This window comes from Palaemon carinicauda, chromosome 38 (genome assembly GCF_036898095.1).
Source record: "Palaemon carinicauda isolate YSFRI2023 chromosome 38, ASM3689809v2, whole genome shotgun sequence".
NCBI classification, from domain to species: Eukaryota; Metazoa; Arthropoda; class Malacostraca; order Decapoda; family Palaemonidae; genus Palaemon; species Palaemon carinicauda.
In genome coordinates this window covers 14,484,240-14,510,407 of record NC_090762.1, presented here as the reverse complement: position 1 = coordinate 14,510,407, position 26,168 = coordinate 14,484,240, and the positions used below count along the sequence as shown (strand labels likewise).

At 40.6% G+C, this 26,168-nt stretch overlaps 1 long non-coding RNA gene across 1 annotated transcript in view; it reads right to left on the bottom strand.

The window, feature by feature from the left end:
* LOC137630098 (uncharacterized) overlaps positions 1 to 26,168 on the bottom strand; it is a 329,268-nt gene that overhangs the window by 205,104 nt on the left and 97,996 nt on the right. The window contains exon 2 of the long non-coding RNA XR_011041649.1: positions 17,542 to 17,602. This is a non-coding gene — a long non-coding RNA (uncharacterized lncRNA). The remainder of the gene's footprint in view (positions 1 to 17,541; positions 17,603 to 26,168) is intronic.

Sequence of the window (26,168 nt, the reverse complement as noted above, 5' to 3'; positions counted from 1 at the left end):
CATACTATATTTTCATAACTGGTTTCATAGAACAATATACTCTCCAAACAGTGTAGTCCGTTTAGCTATCGAGATATTTTTAAGCTCGATATATGTTTACATAATAAAACGCAGTGTATATTCATGAACCTATTTTCCCATGCCACGAGTGTCTATCCGTTATGAATTCCGCGTTTAGACTTGCCGTCGTCCAACAAGAGCCCCGTATCTTTACCCGCTTCCCCCTATTAGTATTATTATTATTACTAACTAAGCTACAACCCTAGTTGGAAAAGCAAGATGATATAAGCCCAGTGAGGAAAGGAAATAAAGAAATAAATAAACAATATAAGAAGTAATGATAATTAAAATGAAATATTTTTAAAACATTAACAACATTAAAAGATATTTGATTTAAAAACCATAAAAGGAATTATGCAAGCCTGTTCAACAAAAAAAAAAAAAAACATTTGCTTCGAGTTTGAATTTTTTATTAAACTACCCGATTAGGAAGAGCATTCCACAACTTGGTCACAGCTGAAATGAAACTTCTAGAGTACTGGAGTACTGTGTAGTATTGAGCCTAATGATGGAGAAGGCCTGCCTAGTAGAATTAACGGCATACCTAGTATTACAAACAGGATGCAACTGTCTGGGAAGATCTGAATGTAAAGGATGGTCAGAGTTATAAAAAAAAATCTTAGGTAATTCATATTGAACTAATTGAACGACGGTGCCAGAGATCAATGTCTAGATCAGGAATAAGAAATTTAATAGACCGTAAGTTCTTGTCCAACAAATTGAGATGAGAATCAGCAGCTGAAGACCACACAGGAGAACAATACTCGAAACATGGTAAAATGAAAGAATTAAAACACTTCTTCAGAATAGATTGATCACCAAAACTTTTGAAAGACTTTCTCAATAAGCCATTTTCTGTGCAATTAAAGAAAACACAGACCTATTGCGTTTCTCAAAAGTAAATTTGATGTCGAGAATCACACCTAAAATTTTCAAAGAGTCATACAAAGTTAAAGAAAACTTATCAATGCTGAGATCCGGATGTTGGGGAGCCACGGTCCTTGACCTACTTACAATCATACTTGAGTTTTGTTAGGATTCAACTTCATACCCCATAATTTGCACCATGCACCAATTTTAGTTAGATCTCTATTAAGAGATCTCTACATTCAGGAGATGGGATTGATGCAAAGAGCGTAGCATCATCTGCATATGCAACAAGCTTGTTTTCTAGACCAAACCACATGTCATGTGTATATAGTATGAACCTTAATGGGCCAAGAACACTACCCTGAGGAACACCAGATATCATATTCCAATACTCACCATCAACAACAACTCTTTGCGATCGATTACTTAAAAAATCAATAATGATGCTAGGAAACGACCCACCCACTCCCAACTGCTTGAGTTTGAAAACGAGGGCCTCATGATTAACACAGTCAAAAGCAGCACTAAAATCAAGGCCAATCATACAAACTTCCTGACAACAATCAAGGTATTTCTGTGCAGCATTGGGATTGTAAGAAGGGCATCACATGCTCCAAGGACTTTACGAAAACTAAATTGCAAACTAGAGAACAGATGATTACCTTCAGCAAACCTATTAAGACGTTTTGCCAAAAGACGTTAAAAAACTTTAGATAATATGGGAGTGGTGGAAATTGGGCGGTAATCAGTTGGACTTGAGCTACCACAAACACATTTACATAGTGGAGTAACATTACCAATTCTCCAAAAAGTGCTAAAAGCTCTTCTTCTTGCTAACTTGCGCAAAACAACAGATAACTTTGGAGCTAAGAAATCTGCAGCCTTTATAAAAAAACAAAGGAAAAATACCATTTGTATCTACACCTCCATAAGCGTCAGGGTCCATCAAGATAGCTTTAATTTCACTACATCGAAAAGCTAAAGAAAAACAGGAATGAGGAAGTTCGAGTTTCTCAATACTCTGCTTGCTGTCAAAAACAAGTTAACTTTGGAATTGGGTATGAACGTCTAAAGAACACCCTCGCTTATAATAAATTACCTTCCTCTTTAACTATTCAGTTCATAAGTATGTAGCAACAGCTTTGGCATACAGTTCTACAGAATAAGAACTATATTATTTCAGATAAATTGAAATAATCTAGTTGAACCCATAATCCAGTTAATAATATAAATGCAAATTCATATACAAATGCATATTTTTATATGAAACCGTACATCATCTTCATGGAAATGTCAATATTCCTATTAATTACACAACGTAATTAAAATTAAGGTTTAAGTAGCATCTTTGTCTACATGTTGTATTAAGTGAGGTTATTAATCCCATTCCACTGACTTCAGAAAAGAAAATAAAGAAAAGGTAAAGTAAAAGGGAAATCAGTTACTCAAGGGGAAAAACTGACTTGTGATTTCTTTTTGCGGTTTTCGAAAGTTACAGCTGTATAAGTTTTGGTTGGGATTCTGGTTATTTCCGATGTAAACCCCTTTTTCCTTTCGGTTAATCAAGGTAGTACAATTTTTTCCAGGTAGAAAATACACTAGAGAGAGAGAGAGAGAGAGAGAGAGAGAGAGAGAGAGAGAGAGAGAGAGAGAGAGAGCCTTATTACCTTATTCTCAGTGTGAGGCACCTCGTATATCCACCAGAGAGGTGCTTGTGCATCTTCCAGTGTATTTTGCATCTTCCAGTCTTGGATGGTATGGGATGCATTTTAGGCGTTTATCGAGCTTATTCTTAAACACATCTACGCTCACACCTGATATGTTTCTTAAATAAGCTGGCAGCGCATTAAATAGTCGCTGCATTATCGATGCTGGTGCGTAGTGGATTAATGTCCTGTGTGCCTTCCTTAGTTTTCCTGGTATAGTTTAGGGCACTATTAACCTACCTCGGATTGCTCTTTATGATATTTTTAGCTCCATTATGTTTTCAGTAATTCCTTCGATTTGTTTCCATGCTTGTATTATCATGTAGCGTTCTCTTCTCCTTTTTAGACTGTATAATTTTAAAAATTTCAGTCTTTTCCAATATTCAAGGTCATTAACTTCTTCTATTCTAGCAGTAAAGGACCTTTGTACACTCTCTATTTGTGCAATATCCTTTTGGTAGTGTGGGTACCATATCACATTGCAGTACTCGAGTGTACAACGTACATAAGTTTTATACAGCATAATCATGAGTTCAGCTTTTCTTGTTTTAAAGTGTCTGAATAGCATTCCCATTTTTGCTTTACATTTAGCCAACAGTGTCGCTATTTGGTTGTTGAATAACATATTCCTGTTTAACATTACACCAAGGTCTTTAATTGCTTCCTTGTTTGTGATTGTCTCGTTATTAGGTCCCCTGTATGCAAATACCATTCTTTCTCTGTTTCCATAATTTATTGATTCGAACTTATCGGAGTTAAATACCATCCTATTTATCTCCGCCCATTGAAAGAGAGAGAGAGAGAGAGAGAGAGAGAGAGAGAGAGAGAGAGAGAGAGAGAGAGATTTCATAATATTTACTTGTACAAGAAAGCTAAAATGCAGTGATATATCAGAGCAAAAGCGTACAATTGAATGTAAAAATTTCATAGGAAACTTAGAATAATCTTAGAACATAACAAAAATATATTCATAAATATTTATTAATGAATATTTACGTAATATATATTGCCTGTTAGTGTTAAAAGTCTTAAATAGTTGCCTTTAAAAGGCTATCAAAAAGAAAGCATCCTCTTAAATAGTACAATTTTCAGTAAATCAAGAAATTGTCCGGATATATATATATATATATATATATATATATATATATATATATATATATATATATATATATATATATATATATGTATATATATTTTTGGGCTCAAGCCATGTCGTCCTGATGGAAGTTCCTATAGGGTAGCTTCCTAGGGTATATTACAACTACGGCGATATTCCCAGAGAATTTACCTTAAGGTACCAGAATTCTAACTCCTGGAGCGAATATCCCTCCTGAAAGGGATATCGCAACATATCAGAGGACGTATTCTTGACACGCCACATGGCAATCTGCATCCCGAACAGAGATTTCATCTCGCAGGGGCGATTGGCAAGAAACGAATTCGGGAAAGAAAAAGGGGAGCCGCTCCCAAGGCTCCCTATCTTCCGATTCGTATGCGTGCCTGGCGCCAATCCTGGCGCCATCTGTATTCCTTTTTGCGTAGCTTAACAACTCGGTGTTTTTTCCTGTGTTTCTCGCAAATCTTGGATTTATTCTACTTTTCATGGTTTCTCCGTCTTCGTCGGCCTCTGATAAGTTGAGTACCATGTCTTTTATGTATAAATGTAGGCTCTTGGTAAATTTTTGAGTGATTAATAGGATTAATCTTTGTTACAAGAGCCGTAGCCTACCGGAGGCGTCATGGACGCTGTCGCTCGCTAGGTATAAGTTTAGTTAGTCAGAGCGACATTCCCGGCTGTTTTGCTTTAATAAATTTTAGCTATTTAGCATTACATAGGATTTCCTTTCGTGCTTAGTATTATTTTGGCGAAGTATTCGCCATTCTGGCCTACGCTAGGCCATGTAGCCTAGTCGTTTGGTCCTAGTACTTCATGCATGATTTTGGTTTTTCCGAGTGTAATAAAATTTTATAGAAGCTTTAGGCTATGTTTTATACATTTAAGATTGTGTGGAATATTTCCAAGATAGTATACGAGTGAGTTTCGGTGATTTAGGTAATCGATTCTCTTGGTGCCTAGGCTAAGTTGCTTATGGAGCTTTAGTATACTTTCTCATACTCCCCGGTTGCTTTCTTTTCTTCGGAGAAGGTATGCAATCCCTTTCCCTCTGTTTAAGCCTTGGGCTTATCCTTAAGTGGTTTTTTCCGAATTAATTTTCGATAAAACTATACTGGGGTGTTACTGTACCTTCCTGTTCCAGTAAGTCTGGTTCAAAGAGGGACAGAACAACAGAGTTTTTAGTCTGAGTCTGTGCTTGTCTGGCTTGGGGTAGAGTCTCCCTCGCTGGCCTGACACAGACAAAGGTGGCTTAGCCTCCTTAGGTCACTACCGAAGGTTTCTGTGGATATGATTCCTTCTTTTGTGATCTACCAGACTAGTCCTTGTTGCTGTTCTCGGGGGAGGATAAGTTTCTTTCCCTGGGAGTGGCAACACCTTCCTTGCTTTGGTGCTCTGGGAGCTGGCAAGTATTGCTGGCCTCCCCCCTTAGATCTCCCTTAGGCTAAGATAAGTTTCTTGGCTGCGGGTGATCCGTCACTAAAGCAAGGTTGGTAGGACCCTCTTTTGTCCCTTCCCCCTCTATCTCCGTAATGGCCTAGCCATTACAGTACTGTACGTCGTTCTACATCTGGACCTAGTATAGGTTAGGATGTGGAATTGACTCAGCCCCTGCCGGCCGGCAAGGGTCTTATATTTTGAGTGCTGCCCGGACCTCCCTTGGTCCCTTATCCATGCCTGCCTGTAGAGCCAGACGGCATTGGCCAGGAAGCCTGAATTAGATTCTCCCCTTCCTTATATGCACTCTTTCGGATTGCCGGGCTGGGAGGTAGTGTACACTCTTATCCCGGCATCCATCCTATTTTTCTTCTAGTGCTGTACCCGACCCGGCTGCCGGCCTATGAGGCCGGCAGCCGGGCAGGTGTAGTCCTCTGGTTCTTTTGCTGCCGGCTGGCATCGGTCCTGTACCTTTGCCGGCCGGCTAATGTCAGCCCTTGTCTGCCGGTCACCAAGAGTGTGGCCAGCAGCTGGGTACTACCTTGTGTAGTTGCCGGCCGGCAGCCATTGCCGGCCGACATTGGCTGTTGCCGGCCGGCAATTGCTGCCGACCGGCACATGCATTTGAACCAGAGTTCTGCCGCCTTATAGCTGTTAAGTAGTATACTTTAAAGCTAGTTATGGTGTGTGCCGGCCGGCACGTATCCTCCTATACTGTACTAGTATTCTTCAGTATAACATATACAGTAAGAGGAAAACTATAGTATGGGTTTTGGTACAGCACTGTGTGTTCTAACACTTTTGTGTTTTCTTGCACAGTCCTTTGCTGTTGCCCTACAGATAGGAAAGTGAGTTCTTTCCTGTCTATTATCCAGGTTTTTAAAATCATTGCTTAGGTGTGAGCTCCACCTGTTTCCTCTGGAAACTTTGCATTGGTTACTCTAGAAGAGATTAACCATTTGATTTTATTATCTGGAAGGCTGCAGCAGTGGGTTGTGAGGGAAACACAAGTGTGTGTCTTTCCTTTCTGAATTGTTATGCTATACTATGCATATCCAGTGATACATAGTTCACTTGATACTCATGGAAATTTCTTCTCTTTACAGAAGGACACTCCGAAGTGCGGAAGTGCTTTCTGCAACGTCCGCAGCAAGAACCTCTGCGGACATGGGATTTTTTTTAGGAGACACGCAGCATGCGCTGTCTATAAGGATAATCTCCGGTATTGGGACCCTCAGGTATGTACTGTGTGCACTAACCTGATTACTGAGACCTTTGATTCCCCTAGGACGGAGGAATCAAGGGATATAGCTAGGAAGAAGCTTCGTACCTGGGTAAGGGGCTTCCAAAAGAACACTTCTGTCCCTTATATTCCAAGTGAGAAGATGAGGGCGTATCTTTTCCCTAAGGCATCAGCTGATGCAGTGATTCCCCAGCCTCAAGAGGAGATCCCCCAAGTTCAGATCCAGGTGGATGCTGAAGTCGCGGTCGCGATGCAAGACATCCAGTTAGAAGACAGGATGTCTGATGTGGACGAGTGTCTGGAGGAAGACCTCCTGGCAGAAGCCCAGGATAAAGTTCAAGCCCCAGACGTTGTAGAGGTAGACGTCGACGAGGTGTCGGCTACTCCGGTTCAGATTCCGGAGCCTATTCCCTCAACATCGGCCGGTCTCCCAGTAGAGCTGGGACAGGCCCTCTCTTCTATTGTTGGAATGATCCAACAAATGCAGAAGGAGAAACAGGAGAAGGCGGCTGCAATGGAACTGCGAATGCAGTGCCTTGCAGAATCACATGGGCCCCAGAAAAAGCTCAATGTGAAAGACCTTCCCTTGTGCTCAGATGCTAACCCATGGAGGTATGCTGAGCACATGCCGATGACGACTGGAAAGATCGTCATCTCGGATAAGCTGGGCTCAGTTCCCCTGGAGGAGGTGGAATTCTGGCCCAGCAAGGCATCATATCCGGACTGTTATGTCCGGCTGAGGAAGCAACCAGCTTCAAAGGAGGAGACAGAGCCGAAGGAGGTCATAGTGATGGACCATGCTAAGGCTCAAGCTCTACTTTCATCCTCGATGAAAGAGAGGGGCTTCTCTAACTCAAAGGTAGCCGCATTGAACAGGAAGCTCCCTTCCTTTGTGTCCTCGCCTACTAGAGCCTTCCCCTTTTTACAGAAAGGGTTTCTGGCTGTACTAAAAGCAGTCGAGGCCGGCAAGCCTTGCCCCTCCCTAGAGGAGTGTAAACCCTTGTCGCTGGCCCTGCCTATGGACCACAAAGACTGGAAGGACGTCCATCTTACGTTCTCAGTTGGAAAGTTGGAGGCTGATATTGCCGGACGTCAGTTCGGCGAGGACCTCCCTAAGCTGTCTGACTTTCTTTTGCGAAGAGAGTTCGATACAAAAGAAAGACTGACTGCCTCAAAGTCTCTTCAGACTACTCTCGAGACGATGGCAAGTGACCCCAAGGTCCATGAAATGTTCATGGTAGTGGCCAAGACTCATCTGGCCACAGTGACGAAGGACCTTTATGGCTTCGTCAAGGCAAGGAGAGCTTGTAGGGAGTTCGTGTTTACCTCGGCTACGGCGAGGCACGAGCCAAGGAAACTAATCTCCTCCAACATTTGGGGAAAAGACCTTTTCCCTACCGACTTGGTCAAAAAAGTTGTTGATAAGGCCGCCTTGGAGAATAGAAACCTTCTCCAGAAGTGGGGCCTGGCTATCAAAAGAATGTCTTCCCCGGATGAGGGTCCTCAACCAAAGAGGAAGACTATGAGGACTAGGCTACCGTCTCGGCCAGCCAAGCCTGTTAGACAGCAAAAGCAACTGCAATTGCCATTGCCCCCAGTGCCCCAGATCGTGGCACAAACCCCGACCACTTTTCAGTGGGTACCCCAGGCCGTGTCGACACAGTCCACGGCATTCACCCCAGCGTTCGAAGGGCAGTCTACTTCCTTTCGAGCAAAGCCTAGAGGAGCAGCCAGAGGCTCGTCTAGACGCCCCTCAAGGGGAAGGGGATTCAGGGGTGGTCGTGGTCAGGAAGGCAAGACCTCAAGACGGCAGTCCAAGTGAGGTGATACCGGTAGGAGGGAGACTTCTGAAATTTCGGGATCGGTGGACCTTCGATCCCTGGGCCCACAGCCTACTCAAGAATGGACTGGGCTGGAGCTGGTACAGCACTCCACCCCCGTGCCTTCGGTTTTTCCAACACTCCACCCCCGTTATGGAGGAGTACGTTCAAGAACTGTTGGAGAAAAAAGGTGATCCGAAGGGTGAAGCCCATCAATTTCTAAGGGAGGCTGTTTTGTGTTCCCAAGGAAGACTCGGAAAAGCTCAGAGTCATTCTGGACTTGTCGCCACTCAACAAGTTCATAGTGAATTGCAAATTCAAAATGCTAACACTGCAACACATAAGGACCTTACTGCCCAAGAGGGCATATTCCGTCTCTATAGACTTGTCAGACGCCTATTGGCACATTCCAATTAGCCATCGACTCTCCCCCTACCTAGGGTTCAGGCTACAACGAAGACTATACGCCTTCGGAGCCATGCCATTCGGGCTAAACATAGCCCCAAGGATTTTTACGAAGCTTGCGAGCGTAGCTCTCAAACAATTACGCCTAAAGGGAATTCAGGTAGTAGCCTACCTGGACGACTGGTTGGTGTGGGCAGCATCCTTGACAGAATGCTTGAAAGCTTCCAGTCAAGTGATCCAGTTCCTAGAGTACCTAGGCTTCAAGATCAACAGAAAAAAGTCTCGACTTTCTCCATCTCAAAAGTTCCAGTGGCTGGGAATCCACTGGGACCTTTTGTCACACCGTTTCTCCATCCCGGCGAAGAAAAGGAAGGAGATAGCGGGTTCTGTCAAGAGACTTCTAGATTCCGAAAGGATATCAAGATGCGAGCAGGAGAGGGTACTGCGCTCTCTCCAGTTTGCTTCGGTGACAGACCCAGTGCTAAGAGCACAGCTAAAGGATGCAATCGGAGTTTGGAGAAGTTATGCATCAAACGCGCGAAGAGATCTGAGAAGACCAGCCGCTTCGGCTAAGTACTCTTCTCAGGCCTTGGTCCCAAGCCAGACATCTAAAGAAGTCAGTTCTTCTCCAGCCACCTCCCCCGTCGGTGATGATTCACTAAGACGCCTCGAAGGAGGGATGGGGAGGTCACTCTCATCGGAAAAAAGTCCAGGGGACTTGGTCCAAGCTATTCAAGACCTTTCACATAAAACTTTCTAGAAGCTAGGGTAGTGCTCCTTACCTTAAAGAAAGTCTCCCCGCGTCACTCGATCCACATAAGGTTGGTGATGGACAGCGAGGTAGTTGTGAGATACTTGAATCGACAAGGATCGAGGTCACCACCTCTCAACCAGGTGATGTTGGCCATCTTCCGATTGGCGGAAAAGAAGAAGTGGTACCTGTCGGCAGTTCACCTTCAAGGAGTCCGCAATGTGACAGCGGACGCTCTATCCAGGTTCACACCGATAGAGTCGGAATGGTCCTTAGACGCAGGATCATTCTCCTTCAGAACTGCAGATAGACCTCTTTGCGACGAAAGACAACAAGAAGTTGCCCCTGTACGTGCCCCGTACGAGGACCCCTTATCGGAAGCAGTGGACGCAATGTCCCTCGACTGGAACAGATGGTCCAAGATTTATCTGTTCCCTCCTCACAACCTTCTGTTGAGGGTCCTCAACAAACTGAGATCCTTCAAGGGGTAGCGGCAATAGTGGCCCACAAGTGGCCGAACAGCGTGTGGTTCCCCCTGGCATTGGAACTGTAGCTGAAGTTTGTACCGCTACCAGATCCAGTTCTGACCCAGCGAGTCCAGAAGTCGACTGTCTGCGCTTCATTACAGAAAACCCGGACCCTGCAGCTCATGATTTTCTCTCCCTAGCGGTGAGAAAGCGTTTCGGGATTTCGAAAGCCAGCATAGACTTCCTTGAGGAATATAAGTGCAAATCTACTAGAAGGCAATATGAGTCATCTTGGAGAAAATGGGTGGCCTTTTGTCAAGGCGAAGAATCCGCAGGAGATCTTGACAGACTTCTGCTTATCTTTCTTCTCCACCTCCATGGTCAAGGAATGGCAGCTAACACGATTTCAGCGTGTAAGTCTGCTTTGACAAGACCCATTCTATATGCCTTCCAGGTCGACCTAGGTAACGAGATCTTTAATAAAGTCCCGAAAGCCTGCGCTAGGCTAAGACCTTCAGCACCTCCAAAGCCCATTTCATGGGCTTTAGACAAGTTCTTCATTTCGCTTCTCTGTTGAGCAATGAAGAGTGTGCGTTAAAGGGTTTGACACAAAAAGTTATTTTCCTATTTGCACTCGCGTCCGGGGCCAGGGTTAGTGAGATTGTAGCTCTCTCGAGAGAGGCAGGTCATGTTCAGTTCCTGGATGGGGGAGAACTGAACCTGTTTCCGGATCCTACGTTTCTCGCCAAGAATGAGTTACCCACCAACAGGTGGGGTACCTGGAGAATCTGCCCTCTGAAAGAAGATGCATCTCTATGTCCAGTAGAATGCCTAAAGGTCTATCTTTATAGAACTTCAGACTTCTAGGGTGGTCAACTATTCAGGGGAGAAACATCAGGCTCAAATTTTTCTCTGAATCAACTCAGAGCGGAAATCACATATTTTATTCGCAGAGCGGATCCTGACAGTACACCCGCAGGTCACGATCCGAGGAAAGTTGCCTCATCCTTAAATTTTTTTAATTGTATGGATTTTGAACATCTCCGTTCATACACTGGCTGGAAGTCTTCCAGAGTGTTCTTTCACCACTATGCAGAGCAAGTAGAGGAACTAAAGAGATCTGTGGTAGCAGTGGGTCGCGGTGTTAACCCTACTGTTTAACTCTGCGAGGAACAGTGGTCTTAATTGGGACGATTAATTCCAGGGTGAGTGTGTAGTTACATACTGTACTACAAACTAAGTGAGGGCACTGTGTTGCCTATGTAGACTGTTCCATTTCTGAAGGTGAACTTAGCATAAGTGCAAACATGTGTGCCGAGCGTTTCTAACGCTAATGTCATTGATTTGTAATACAGACTTTTATGACTTTGATACCTCGGTATCTTAAAGGTGGCATTTAATGTTTTTTCTTTCAGACAAACAAGTTCTGTTTACTATCATACTTATGCTTAAAGTTTTGGGTTATCCTCTTCTTATGTATATATATACAGTATATATAATTGTGGTTAACCTGTCTATTTATTGCCTGTCAATAAACTGGTTCTTGAGAACCTTGCGTCTCATTCACCTGTGTCAATTTATTGGTATAATTGAGCATTCATTCTATGTACCTTATCTGGGATAATTCTAATAGAATTGTTCCTTTATGCAAGCTATGTTGCATTGGTTTTCCTCCTATGCGGATATAAAACCTTTGTCCAATACAAGTATTGTGCGGAGAACTGGTCGATATTTCATATTGACGCAGTGATTCTTTGCAAACTATGCTTCACTTAATATAGGGCGAGACCACTATATTAGCTTGCCTGGTATTCATACATAGGTATATGTACTCTTTGAGACTTTTCCAGAGTCTAGTAGGACTCTTCCCTGTAGGGGGCAGGAAGCTCTAACATGGTTTATAGTTAGTTGAAAAGATGTATAACGGTAACATCTTAGGTCTCTAGGTCTAGTCGACCAGGAAAAATTACATCCGGGGAGTACGGCACGTTCTGAGAATCCACAAATACAGTAATGCTCTGGTATACTTCCATCAGGACGACATGGCTTGAGCCCAAAAAACGGATTTTGAGCGAAGCGAAAAATCTATTTTTGGGTGAGATGGCCATGTCGTCCTGATGGACCCCTCCCTACATACAGTATCTGTAGCACCTCGTGTACGCTACAAGGAATACAGATGGCGCCAGGATTGGCGCCAGGCACGCATACGAATCGGAAGATAGGGAGCCTTGGGAGCGGCTCCCCTTTTTCTTTCCCGAATTCGTTTCTTGCCAATCGCCCCCTGTGAGATGAAATCTCTGTTCGGGATGCAGATTGCCATGTGGCGTGTCAAGAATACGTCCTCTGATATGTCGCGATATCCCTTTCAGGAGGGATATTCGCTCCAGGAGTTAGAATTCTGGTACCTTAAGGTAAATTCTCTGGGAATATCGCCGTAGTTGTAATATACCCTAGGAAGCTACCCTATAGGAACTGCCATCAGGACGACATGGCCATCTCACCCAAAAATAGATTTTTCGCTTCGCTCAAAATCCGTATATATATATATATATATATATATATATATATATATATATATATATATATATATATATATATATATATATTTATATATATATACAGAGGAAACACGACAACTGTCACTTTAATCATTCCCACATACGCAAGAGGAGTTTAGTTAATAGACGTGATAGAGAACATTCAACCTTCTACGTGTTAGCAAAACAACTTTTATCTGTTATTTCAGAAAAAAAAAATAGAGAACCGCAAATTTGATCAAACTCTTTGATTACAGTTCGAATTATGTTAGCCTCTTGAGACTTTAGAACTTGCACGCAAGCTAGCTCAGTTTCGTTTAAAGTCTTCCCTTCATTTGATAAAATAAAAAAAAAAATCCTTTTGCTTAAAAAGCTCATATTATATTGGCTAAGGAATTACAGAGGAAGGAATAGTTTTACTTTACAGGAATGAATAAAATTAATTTACAGTTTCCCTCCTCGACCAAAGTAATAGACACACTGTACATGGAATTCTCATAAACAATTCTTAAGTATTTATGCATTTCCTCTTTGTGGAATTTTCCCGTAACACGTTAAATAATTCTTTCTTTCCGGCCGAAGAGCTCAGATAAAACATCTTTTAAAATGCAGCGCTCTAATGCACCCTTAATCCATTAAACCCACTTTTCCATTGTTTGCTTGTAAATGGCAGATTCCTGATTCGTCATAATGTATGGTCCGGTGCTTTTGTGAAGCAAAATTTCAGTTCACTCCAGTTAATGGAATGATATGTTTCATCGTCGTAAAAATGAGAACTTTTCGAGGTTTTTCACTCGTCACAGGCACCGGCAGTTGCATTAGCTACGCCTTGTCGCTTTTTTTTTTTCTTTTCCACAGCGTGTATTCTCTATTCGTTACTTCAAAGGACTTATCCATTTCAATCTCGGAAGGTCCACCTAGTGGGATCAGTTCATTTATCCTACGAGTTCTTTACAAAGTCAAAAGTATAATTAGATTTAAAAAAAAACATAACAAGGAGTAAAATCATCCATCAGAGCAGTTCATTTAAATTAGTACTGTACTGTACAGCTGAGCTAAAAATCGGTAGTGGAATATAAACACTTGATGGATGTTGACACTGATGAATTCTTCCCCAACACTAAATTATTCGGAGAATGGAAAATTAAATGCATTGTATTTCGGACACAAAGGTTCAGAGAGATGAATTTTTAAAAACCATAAAAATTTCTTTACTCGAATGTAATATGGAGAATTAATGAAAAACATCAATATGAGAAATTAATATAAAAACACAAGAAACAATGTGAACTAAGAAGATTGTAGTCAAAAGTGAACATTTCCCTCCTCTCTCTCTCTCTCTCTCTCTCTCTCTCTCTCTCTCTCTCTCTCTCTCTCTCTCTCTCTCTTTATATATATATATATATATATATATATATATATATATATATATATATATATATATATATATATATATACATATATATATACATATATAATTCTGTTAATCACGGGTGTTTATACATCATACAAAAGTATATACATATTCCTATAAATATTTATGCATATAAACATGCACACACAGTCATACATATACACAATATATATATATATATATATATATATATATATATATATATATATATATATATATATATATATATATATATATAGATAGATAGATAGATATATATGTATAGATATATGTATCGATACTGTGTGTGTGTAAATATATATATATATATATATATATATATATATATATATATATATGTAAATATATATATATATATATATATATATATATATATATATATATATATCGATATTATATATATTGTGTATATATACAATATATATATATATACATATATATATAGACATATATATATATATATATATATATATATATATATATATATATATATATATATATATATATATATGGGTGTGTTTGTGTGTGCGAGTCTTCTGAATTTCTGATATAAGCCATGAATCTAAATTTCCTTTGAATTTCTGAGACAGAGAGTTTAAGTTACGTTGTAGTACGATATATTAAGACCAAACCAAAATCTAATAAATCATAAGAAGTTGTCGCCTTGGTTGCATGAGGTAGGTTGAAACATTTTACCCTGAACAATAATTATAGTTGCGATTCGAAATTCCTTTTTTTTTTTTTTTTTAACGAATCAAGAACAATAATGAGCATGAACCAAAATAGAATATCTTGGAAATAGATAGACATTTGATCATTTAAGCAAGACTATACTAGTGAGAAAAAATGGAAATAACCATGATTTTCTAAAAACTTGTTATTCAAAGAGGCTATATACCAGCAGGGGTTTATGCCCATATGAGCAGCCCGTTTATGAAAGATTTTCAATGCAAAGATATAATATAGATAGTTAAGAATAAAGAAGAATTTAATTTTTAATTCCGAAATATAATAAAGATAAAATGTAATCTTTAGGAACCTAATAATCAATGACAGTAGAAAAAAACACAAGTTTCTGATTATCGAGAGAGAATTAGGGACATAATAGTTTACTAAAATCCAAGCTAACTTCCCTAAATAGGTACCTTGATTAGCACACAAATTCATCCAATCCTCCTTAAGATTAAATCATAAAAACATGTGCAAATGTCGTCAGATGAGATACTAGCTCATTTGCGTAGAGGTAAAAAGTCATTAAGACAATGATAATGAAGACAATGCCATCAGCGTTGGGTGGGAAACATCGTCGGTCTCTGTTAAACATCATCATCATCATCATCATTCCCTTGGCTGATTTTCTCGGGTGAATGACGGTATCGGATTATTGAACCGAAATCCCATAACAGAAACAATCTACTCATCTATTTTAGGGCTATTTTCGTTCATTCTTTGTTTCATTTCTTTTTTTAGCAAGGGAAAAGAAGGAAGGAATAAGAAAGCCGGGGAAAAATTCTCCGCGTTGGTATGCAACGTTAGTAATTAAATTTAGAAAAACTAAAGTTCGCCCCCCTAAAAGTGACAGACCAATGTTAACACCAACGAATCCAAGAAAGTCTGTAGGTATTCGTTTGATACGCTACGCAGTGAAAAGGGGTTTTCTTGTAATATTTACTTTATGCTTTTCAATTTCATCAGTGAAGGGGAAGATGAGAGTGGGACGTCACGAGATTAGGTGGGTGGATGTGGTGAGGAGGGATATGGGTGGGGTGGAACTAGGGAAAGACGATGCAAGAAATAGGAATGGATGGAGCAAGCGACCGACCCTGCTGTACAGTTTGACTAACAAGGTCAGATGTTAGTTAATATTAATGTTGACATTGGACCAAATTTTTTCTAAAGTTTTTTTTTTTTTTTTTTTCATAGCAATAAAATTTGCAGAGATTCCAATGAGGGGTTAGGTATTTTTTCTAATGAAAATTAGGAAAGTATTCTTTTTCATTTTCAGTATACACCCGCATGCACACACACATAGATAGATAGATAGATAGATAGATATGCATAAATATTTTATATCTCTTTCTGAGTGCTGTTGGGCCCTTAACGTGGTGAAAGGGTTTGCATACCGTCATGATCATTAAAGCTGTACTAGTCAAGGGCCCCCTTACTAGGTTGGTATGCTGTGAAAGATCATAAAAATTTCCCACCATCACCATTCTGTACTGCCCAACGTGGTGATAAAAACTGCCCAAATCCCAGACATGAATTGACATGTCTGTGGCTTATATATACAAATGATATTGAATTTTAGATATATGAAAAACTAAACAAAAATATTTTGTTATAAAAACAATGTAGAGCTGAAATTATAAAATTAAAAAAAAAAGGATTCAAATAACTCTAGAAATTACAATTTCAACCAAATAAACTATGAAGGGAAACTGACTCCTTAAAGCAATCTAAAAAAAAACAATTCATATTTCTACCAAAAAGAAAAATTATTAAATTTCCTCCATCATTCATGGTTTTTCTCAATGTAAGTAATAAAACATCAGTAGAGAAATTATAGTTCTCTCCAGTTAAGTGTTCCAATAAAAACGTTAACCCTGTATATGGTCAGGAACGGACTTACGACCACATACAGACAAACATCCAAATAACGTGTACACAAACACACCACAACACACATATAGCTAACTTTCTCAGCCACATACACACACAACATTGAGACCCCGCAAACTAAATTACATCGCAAACTACAGCACCATAAAATTGATAAAGAGTAAATAGACCAACTGTACTAAACATATACTAACTACAATGCTGCGTTCTCTTATATTTTGAAGCTTTGACTTGGACATTTGGTCAAAATAGCGAAATGCAGTTTCCACTACACTAGTTTTTCGGACTGGCATTAATAAGAAATTATATCCTAAATGTCTTTACTCTTGTGGAAATATTTTTTCTGCGTGTATAATCATCAATATACAGTATATACAGTATATACAGTATATATATACATATATATATGTGTGTATATATATACATACATATATATACACATATATATATACATATATATACACATATATATATATATATACATATATATACATACATATATACATATATATATTAACATATATATACACACACATATATATATACATATATATAAACATATATATATACATATATATATATATATATATATATATATATATATATACACATATATAAATTGCTGAAAACAATAGCAATATTGGTTTTAATGGAAAGGCTAGTCAGATCATCCCACTAATGTTTGCAAATTCCATAAACTATTATTTACAAAGGTAACGTTAAATATAGTAACAACAATAATGTTATTAACAATAATTCATCACTTTCATTTCGCTCAAAACGCCATCACAAGAGTCATTCACCAACGTTAGCATCATCATGATATTTATCCTCAATAATATGATTATTACTAACGTTTAAAATGTCAACAGTTCTTATGATGTGAGAGATTTGGAATGTGTTTAGCTCTTTCATCCGTTAAGAATAACAGTACAAGCTAAACAACAAATGAAAATAATTGATACGGTACATGTACAAATAATACAACATACAAAATTCAATAAAGAATTGTCAGATTACATGGCAATAAAGACTTTATAGAATACCTATTAGGAAAAAATACTCAAACGATAATAAAAGTTAAATGCCATCACTTACTTTAAAGTTGAACATTGCTCGCCCTCCGTCTTACAAATAGGCATTTTTTCATATTCAAAACCTGAAAATGTAATAAGATAAAATAAAGAATAAAAATTTTATATAATATAATATAATATATAATATAATATAATATAATATAATATAATATAATATATAATATAATATAATACAATACAACATAATATAATATATAATACAATATAATATAATAACATGATATATTACTACTATTACTATCATTACTTCCCAAGCTACAACTGTAATTGCCCTGGCTCCAATAGGGAAAGCAGTCCTGGGCAAAATGGAAATAGAGAAATGGCGAATAAACAATAAATGAAAAATTATACAAAATCATAATATATATCAATATCAGCATCAAAAATATAAATAAATCATATCATAACTATAAAATGAGAATGGTATTATCGTTTTTAAAAGAAAAGTATTTGCAATAATTTTGAACTAATGAACTTTCAACTATTTCTAACACCAGCTTTTCTTTTTGTTCTGCTCTTTCTTGTCTTATTCTAGTTTTTAATTTCATTGTTTTACACTTGAAGATCCATGGATGCACTAATAGATCATCAATTTTAGTGGATATATTTTTTTTTAATAACATTAAATAGAGGAATAGCTTCCACAAAATATGTCTGTCATATTATAGAATATCCTTTCATATAGTTTTATATGGTACGGTAGTTCTAATATTCATGCCTTCTCCATTATACGCCTCAACACCACTGACTATTTTAGAAGCTTAATTCCAGAGAAACAGGAACTTGAATTTTGTTCACCAATATAATATCTATCAGACAGACTAAACAAGGATTCTCTACGATAAAAAACAAACTGGAGTTTACCAAACGCAGCGTTACGTATTAAAAGGAATAAATGTGAATTTCCCTGGTAGCCCTTTGCAAACTACCTGGAATGGACGGAATGAAAATACTCGTAGAACGTTCTCTCGCTTTCACAAACCAGATCCAATTAACCTGTGACCGAACGCAGTTACTCAGGTCATGCAATTCGAAATACAGAGAGAGAGAGAGAGAGAGAGAGAGAGAGAGAGAGAGAGAGAGAGAGAGAGAGAGAGAGAGTAGTCCCAAAATGTTCATGAATCTAATCGTGAAGGTAATTCATAAATGACTATGGGTGAAGAAAGGTCAATATACAATTGGTATATGAAGGAAAATATCTTCCATTTTTAAACATAACTGTGACGTTACATAATTAATAAACACTGACGATTTACCTATACAAATTCATTCATTGGACGTGGGAGACCTAACAAGGAACGTCAGTGATAACCACTATATTGTAAAAAAAAAATAAACAAATTTGTAGAGAGAGAGAGAGAGAGAGAGAGAGAGAGAGAGAGAGAGAGAGAGAGAGAGAGAGAGAGAGGATTTCCAAATTTTCTAATTTGCTCACGATTTCTTTCCGCAGTCGACAGATGATATATTATGATGATCCTAAAAGTGCTCAAAATCATAATCCATCTTCGGGATTCATTAGAGAGGGAAAAGATCCTTCTTGGATTACAATTAAAGGTTTAAAGGCCGCTCATGAATTGCAGAGGTAAGGGACAGTGACACTGCCCAAGTAAGCAGGATATTGCCCAGACTGACCATATTATCATATGATCAGCGGCCAAGACCCCTCTCCACCCAAGCTAGGACCAGGGAGGGCCATGCAATGGCTGCTGATGACTCAGCAGATAAACCTATAGGCTCCCCCAAAACCCCCATCCTTAGCTCACATGGTAAGGTTGCTGACATTAAAGGAATTAACGAGTCTGAGCAGGACTCGAACCCCCGGCTGGCGATCACAAGGCAGAGACGTTACCAATCAGGCCACAACCACCCTAAAGTATTGGAGAGTATAAATTTGCAAATTAAAATCGGATTTTCTTCGTAAATTACAGTATGAAGATAGTGTTGTGCCAGTAACTGGCTATGTTAAAGGAATACATAACATAGCATTAGTCCTCTGGCGCCACTTCGTTCAAGGAAGTAAGTGCGTATGGTGAAAAAGTTACACGTATGCGTGTGTGTTTGTACTGCACAACGTCAATGTTATTTCACTTTCATGGAATTTGGAAAGATATCGTTATTATTATCAAAATTATACTTGTGTACAAAACCAAATCGACTTTTATTAGTTTTCATCTAACCATTTTGATTCATTCCCTATTTTATTACTTACTTTCATGGGGAGTCATAGAAAATTTTAAACTATTGCACTATGCCGTATTTTCTTTTATGAAAATATCCTTTTCCAAATAAAGAAAAAAATATATAGATGCAGGGGGACGAGTAGCGTAGAATAAAATAACTTAAGAAGAATGATGAAGATTAAATAAAAATATACACAAAATATGACCTCACCTCTTAATCTGTAACAAAATAAATTCGATTTATGCGAAGAACTTGTGAAAACGACGGAAAAGTAATTCTCATCAAATAGAGAGAAATATTCTCTCTTTTCTTCCCAACTTGTGGGCTATAAGTCATCCTCTGCTGTCCAAGTGAAATTATATCCCCTCCTCCTACCAAGGGAAACATAATTCCTTTTCAGTTATTTCGGCAAGGAAAAATCATCCACCAGCTTCTAAATATAGCGATATTATATGAAATATGATAAAAAGAAATCTTCATTTATGATATATTTAAGTCTGTAAATATCGTATGAAGATCTCATTGAGTAAGAAAAAGTACTACGCTTTTTATTTTCTATTATGAATGAGCCAATAAATCTTGGTGGTGTCATCATTACAGCCATCATCTATCTTATTATTATTATTATTATTATTATTATTACTATTATTATTATTATCATTATTATTATTATTGTTATTATTATTATTATTGCAAAGTGTTGGGGGCAGTTAAGGGAGTAGTAAAAAATAGAGGGTTGGGCATGAATGTAAAGAGAGTTCTATATGAGAAAGTGATTGTACCAACTGTGATGTATGGATCGGAGCTGTGAGGAATGAAAGTGATGGAGAGACAGAAATTGAATGTGTTTGAGATGAAGTGTCTAAGGAGTATGGCTGGTGTATCTCGAGTAGATATGGTTAGGAACGAAGTGGTGAGGGTGAGAACGGGTGTAAGAAATGAGTTAGCGGCTAGAGTGGATATGAATGTGTTGAGGTGGTTTGGCCATGTTGAGAGAATGGAAAATGGCTGTCTGCTAAAGAAGGTGATGAATGCAAAAGTTGATGGGAGAAGTACAAGGGGAAGACCAAGGTTTGGGTGTATGGATGGAGTGAAGAAAGCTCTGGGTGATAGGAGGATAGATGTGAGAGGGGCAAGAGAGCGTGCTAGAAATAGGAATGAATGACGAGCGATTGTGACGCAGTTCCGGTAGGCCCTGCTGCTTCCTCCGGTGCCTTAGATGACTGCGGAGGTAGCAGCAGTAGGGGATTCAGAATTATAAAGCTTCATCTGAACTCGGTTGAGTCCCTTGTCAGGCTGGGAGGAACGTAGAGAGTAGAGGTCCCATTTTTGTTTTTGTTTCATTTGTTGATGTCAGCTAACCCCCAAAATTGGGGGAAGTGCCTTGGTATATGTATTATTATTATTATTATTATTATTATTATTTATCGCTTGATCTCACTATTGGATTGTTTCAACTATCTAAATCATCCTAGAATGCCTTTACTACGTTTTTTTTTTTCTCATATGATTTTGCATAACTGTCACTTCAAAATGTCAATCAAGGAAAACCACACTTTTTCGACATTTCTGATTTTCACATGTATGTATTCATTACATAATTTAGATATAAGTGTGTTAATTCATACTTACACCACCACACACGTACATACATACATACGATATATATATATATATATATATATATATATACATATATACATACATATATATATACATATATATATATATACATATATACATACATATATATATACATATATATATACATACATATATATATATATATATATATATATATATATATATATATATATATATATATATATATATATATATACATACATACATATACACACACTATTCTGTTTCTACTCTCAATGATTATCTACTCTGACCCTCCAGTACACAATTCACGGTTGGTTTTCTACAATTGGGAAATCCTTTCCTCGAGAAGATGAAATTATCTAAGTATTGGGGTAAGGATAACCAGGTTTTCCCCAACAGTGATGCAGTTAAGGAAGAAAGAATACGGGATTAAAATTGCTCCCCAATCACAAGGATCTCTATTCCGGAGTGAGAAATGAGAATGTGGATTCGATTTGGGTGTTAATACAACGCAAAAGAGGAAGCGTTATCTTTACCAAAAACGATAGAAGAACAGTAAAGATTAAATCTAAGATAGGGAAAAGTTTATAAAATGTCTATCAATAATAATAATAAGAAAAAAAAAGAAAAACAGATTTTTCATCTGTAGACGGACAAATTTATGACGTCAAAAAATCCCCTGTTACGTTGCACCAGTCAGTTGAAGCTTTAGTTGAACACATAATTATAATCATAGTCCACACACACACACTCAGACACACACTCTATATATATATATATATATATATATATATCATCGGCGCCCACTCGTGTCCGAGTATTGGGTTCTGTCGCTAGCCATCAGCCTCCTATCTTTGGGGTGGGTGCTTATGTCTGATGTGGCTGTTAAGTCCTAGTCTGTGGTGGAAGAGTCGCGGACAGTGTTCACAAGCGAGGGTAGGTAGTGGGCGGGGCTGTTCTAATCGCTCTCTCCTTCTTCTCTTCCTAGCCTTCTCATTTTGTCTCCTCTCCTCGAAGTCCACGGTGCCATGGTGTACTGTACTCCTCCAGGTTTTCCTGTCCCTGGCTGTTTCTTCCCATGAGGAAGGATCGATGTCAGTTAGAGCCAGGGTGCGCTTAGTTGATCTCTATAGCGCATTTTCGGGTCTCCTCGTGGTCTGGTGCCCTGGGTCAGTTCTCTGTAGAATATCTTCTTTGGGAGCCTAGATGGATCCATCCTTTGCACGTGTCCTATCCAGCGGAGGCGGTGGTGGATGATGGTGGCCTCCACGCTGGTCAGCGAGGCACGTTCTAAGACTTCAATGTTGGTGGTGTGGCTCTCCCAAGGAATTTTCAAGATCTGCCTCAGTTTCATTTGTTGGAAGCGTTCTAGGTTTTTAATATCGCTTCTATATAGCGTCCATGTTTCACATGCATACAGGAGCGTGGAAAGGACTACTGCCCTGAACACCATTATTTTGGTGGTCATTGTCAGTGCATGGTTGTTAAATATGCAGCAGTTGAGTCGGCCAAAGGCGGAGTGGGCTGCCCTGATCTTGTTCTCCACGTCCTTTTTGCTTGTGGGAGCTGATGTTAGGATACTCCCTAGGTAGGAGAACTGGTTCACCTGTTCTAACAGTTGGTCATTCACTGTGGTATTGAAGTTCGGGAGCATCAGTCCTAGTGGATGTTGGACGAGGGTCTTGGTTCTGTCTGTGCTGACTTGCATCTCAAAACATTCGTAGGCAGAGTTGTATGCATCAGCTAACGACTGCAGGTCCTCTGCCGTCTGACCTGGGGTGGTATTGACGTCAGCATACTGCAGTTCTCGCACTGCACACAAGGTGGTCTTGGTTCTGGTGCGGAGTCTAACGAGGTTGAAAACGCCTCCATCCATGCGGAAACGTAGGTCGACTGAGGGTTCGTCTGGGGGAATTTCGTTGAGCATTGCTGCGGTGTATAGCGAGAAACACATTGGGGCCAGAACACAGCCCAGCTTCAGGCCGCCGTTGATGGGGAATGGGCCTTAAAGAGAGTTCTGGTGGCAGACTCTCCAACCACTCCGTCATGGAGGGCATGCACCAGCTTGACAAATTCGGGTGGGCAGCCATATCTTTTGAGGACAGCCCACATGGCAGGTCAAGGTACTTTGTCGAAGGCCTTTTTCAAATCCCAGAAGATGAACATTATGGGCTGTTGTTGTTCAAGGCTCTTCTCTTGTAGTTGTCGCACGCAGAAGATCATGTCTATGGTCCCGCGGGAAGGTCGAAAACCGCACTGGGACTCTGGACATCTTCTGCGAGAATAAGGAGGCGGTCAAGGAGAATCCGAGCGAAAATCTTACTCGCGATGCTTAGTAGTGATATTCCCTGGTAGTTGTTACAGTTATTCCTGTCTCCCTTCTTGAAGATGGTAATGATGTTTGCATCGCGGAAGTCACTGGGGAGGGTCTTGGTCTCCCATATTTTCAGTATAAGGAGCATCAAACGGTTCCTCAACCCGGGGCCACCGTGAGTGAGGAGCTCCAACGGGATGTTGTCCGGCCCTGGGGCTTTGCCGGGCTTCATGCGCTGCAGGGCCTTGTTGAAGTCCTGGATGGAGGGTGGTAGTGCCATCCAGTGATGGAAGGGATGCTGCGGGGTCATTCGCAGGAGATCACTGGGGTGTCTGCTTCGTCATTGAGGAGGTTCTCAAAGTAAGACCTCCACCTAGCCAGGATACCCTCGCTGTCGGTGATGGTCATGGCCCCATCCGAGTCCTTCAGGCCGCCCACTGATGACCGTGTGGGACCGAATATTTCCTTTGTTGCTGCATAGAAGCTGCGCAGGTCACGTTGGTCAGCGAAACTCTGTATTTCTGCAGCTTTTCTTTGCCCTCAGGTGTTCTGGGCTTCACGGATCCCTCTTTGGCTATCAGCTTCAGCCCCCTTGTGAGCACATTTGTTAGCTGCTGTTGGTTGGTTTTCTCAAGTCAGGCGTGCTTGTCGTTTGGTTTCAATGTGAAGAGAGATGGTAGCATCATTCTCATCGAACCAATCCTGCCATTTCTTGGTGGTGTAGCCTAGTGTTTCCTGCGCGGCATGGGCTATGGCGTTTCTGAGGGTGGTCCAGTGGTGCTCAACAGTGGCCTGACCCACGGGGTCTGCGAGGTCTGCGAGGTGACGTTCGCAGGCCTACTTGTAGTTCTGTACCACCTGTGGGTTGCAGAGCTTGCTACAATCAAAGCGTTGGTGTGGTAAGCTGTCAGGTGCCCTTCTGGGTGGTCGTAGGGTCGTCACGGAGAGTCGGGAGATGAGGAGTCTGTGGTCTGTCCAGCAGTCGTCCGCTCCGGGCATGAATATGGTTAGGACGTAGTCCAGGGTGTGCCAGTGTTTAGACCGTGGGTGTCTCCATGTGGTCTTTTGTCGCTTTGGTAACTGGAAGATGGTGTTGGTTACCACAAGTTGGTTTTCTGCACACAGACCCAGCAGGAGTTGGCCTTGGCGTTGCAATTTCCAATGCCATGGCGGCCGATGATTCCCTCTCACAGGCGATGGTCTTTGCCTACTCGGGCATTAAAGTTGCCAAGCACAACGAGCTTGTCGTTGGCGGGCACTGCCTGGATGGTGCGGTCGAGCTAGGTGTAGAAGGCAGCTTTGTTATCATCGGTTGAGGTCATAGTTGGGGCGTAGACAGAGATCAGCGTGAGGTGTCTGTCCCGCGTGATGGGGATGCGGACAGTCATCAGGCGCTCACTGATGGCCTTGGGAGCGAGGTTGTGCTGCTGCACCAGCTGGGAACAGATGGCGAAGCTGACACCGTGGATGCGAGGCTCCTCTAGGGCCTTGCCTTTCCAGAAGATGGTGTAGCCTGTTCCAGCTTCCCTGATGTTGTCCTCTTCGGGTAGTCTGGTCTCGCTAAGAGCCGCCACATCAACACTGAACCGGGCTAGCTCCTTGTAGACGAGGGCTGTACGTCGTTCCAGGCGGTTGGTGTTCGTCACGTCTTGGAGGGGCGGATGTTCCACGCACCTAAGGTTAATATTTTATTCTTGTTGTTTCAACAGCATTAGTGGGATGTCCGCCAGCCGCGGTGAGCTGACCAGACAGGTTTGCCGTGTCCGATGTTTACCCCACCTTTTCTAGGGGTCTCCCCATGTGGGGTGGGCTGCGGTGTCCTCAATAGGCCAGCCCAGTCACGGGTCCAGCTGCCGAATTCTGGTGTCACGGCACTGTCACCAGAGAGCGACTGAATCTTAGACTCGCCGCTTGAGTGTAGTCATGGGCTAAGGGTTTCCAGCTATCCAGGCCTGCCCCCTTCACCCACGGTGCTGTCGCCTCAGGACTTGGTGGTGGTGATGATGATGATGTTGGTGAGAAAGTGATGAAGAAGGGTGGAGGAAACTTCAGAATGCTAGTAGCTGGGAATATTATTTTGGGTGGTCGTGGCTTTGCAACAGCCACACTCACACACTTGGCCCACATCGTTTTCACCGCGGTTCAGGACATATGAGAAAGGCGGCTTCTCCGATGTTGGTTGCATCGGGCTGCCGGGTTCTTATTATGTCAAGGCCCGCCTTGTTGCCTGCCCGACAGGCATTCCCCTCTTCCGCCGACACTGGGTAGCTCCGCCGTTGGGGTCTTGTTTGGTTTGATTTTGGAGTTTTCCTTCTCCTAGCCTTTGCCTATCTGGAATAAAAGAAAAGGCATATAGGGGTCCAGTCTTGGTCTGGTCTCTCAGAACTGGCCTTAGTGGTATGGTTGAGCCTGCCAGGGTGGATAAACTACCCAACCGCCATTGCCCAGCCCATCATTGAGACACTCAAGCTCCTCTACTGCAGCAAAGTGCTGGACCATCAGAGGGGATATATATATATATATAT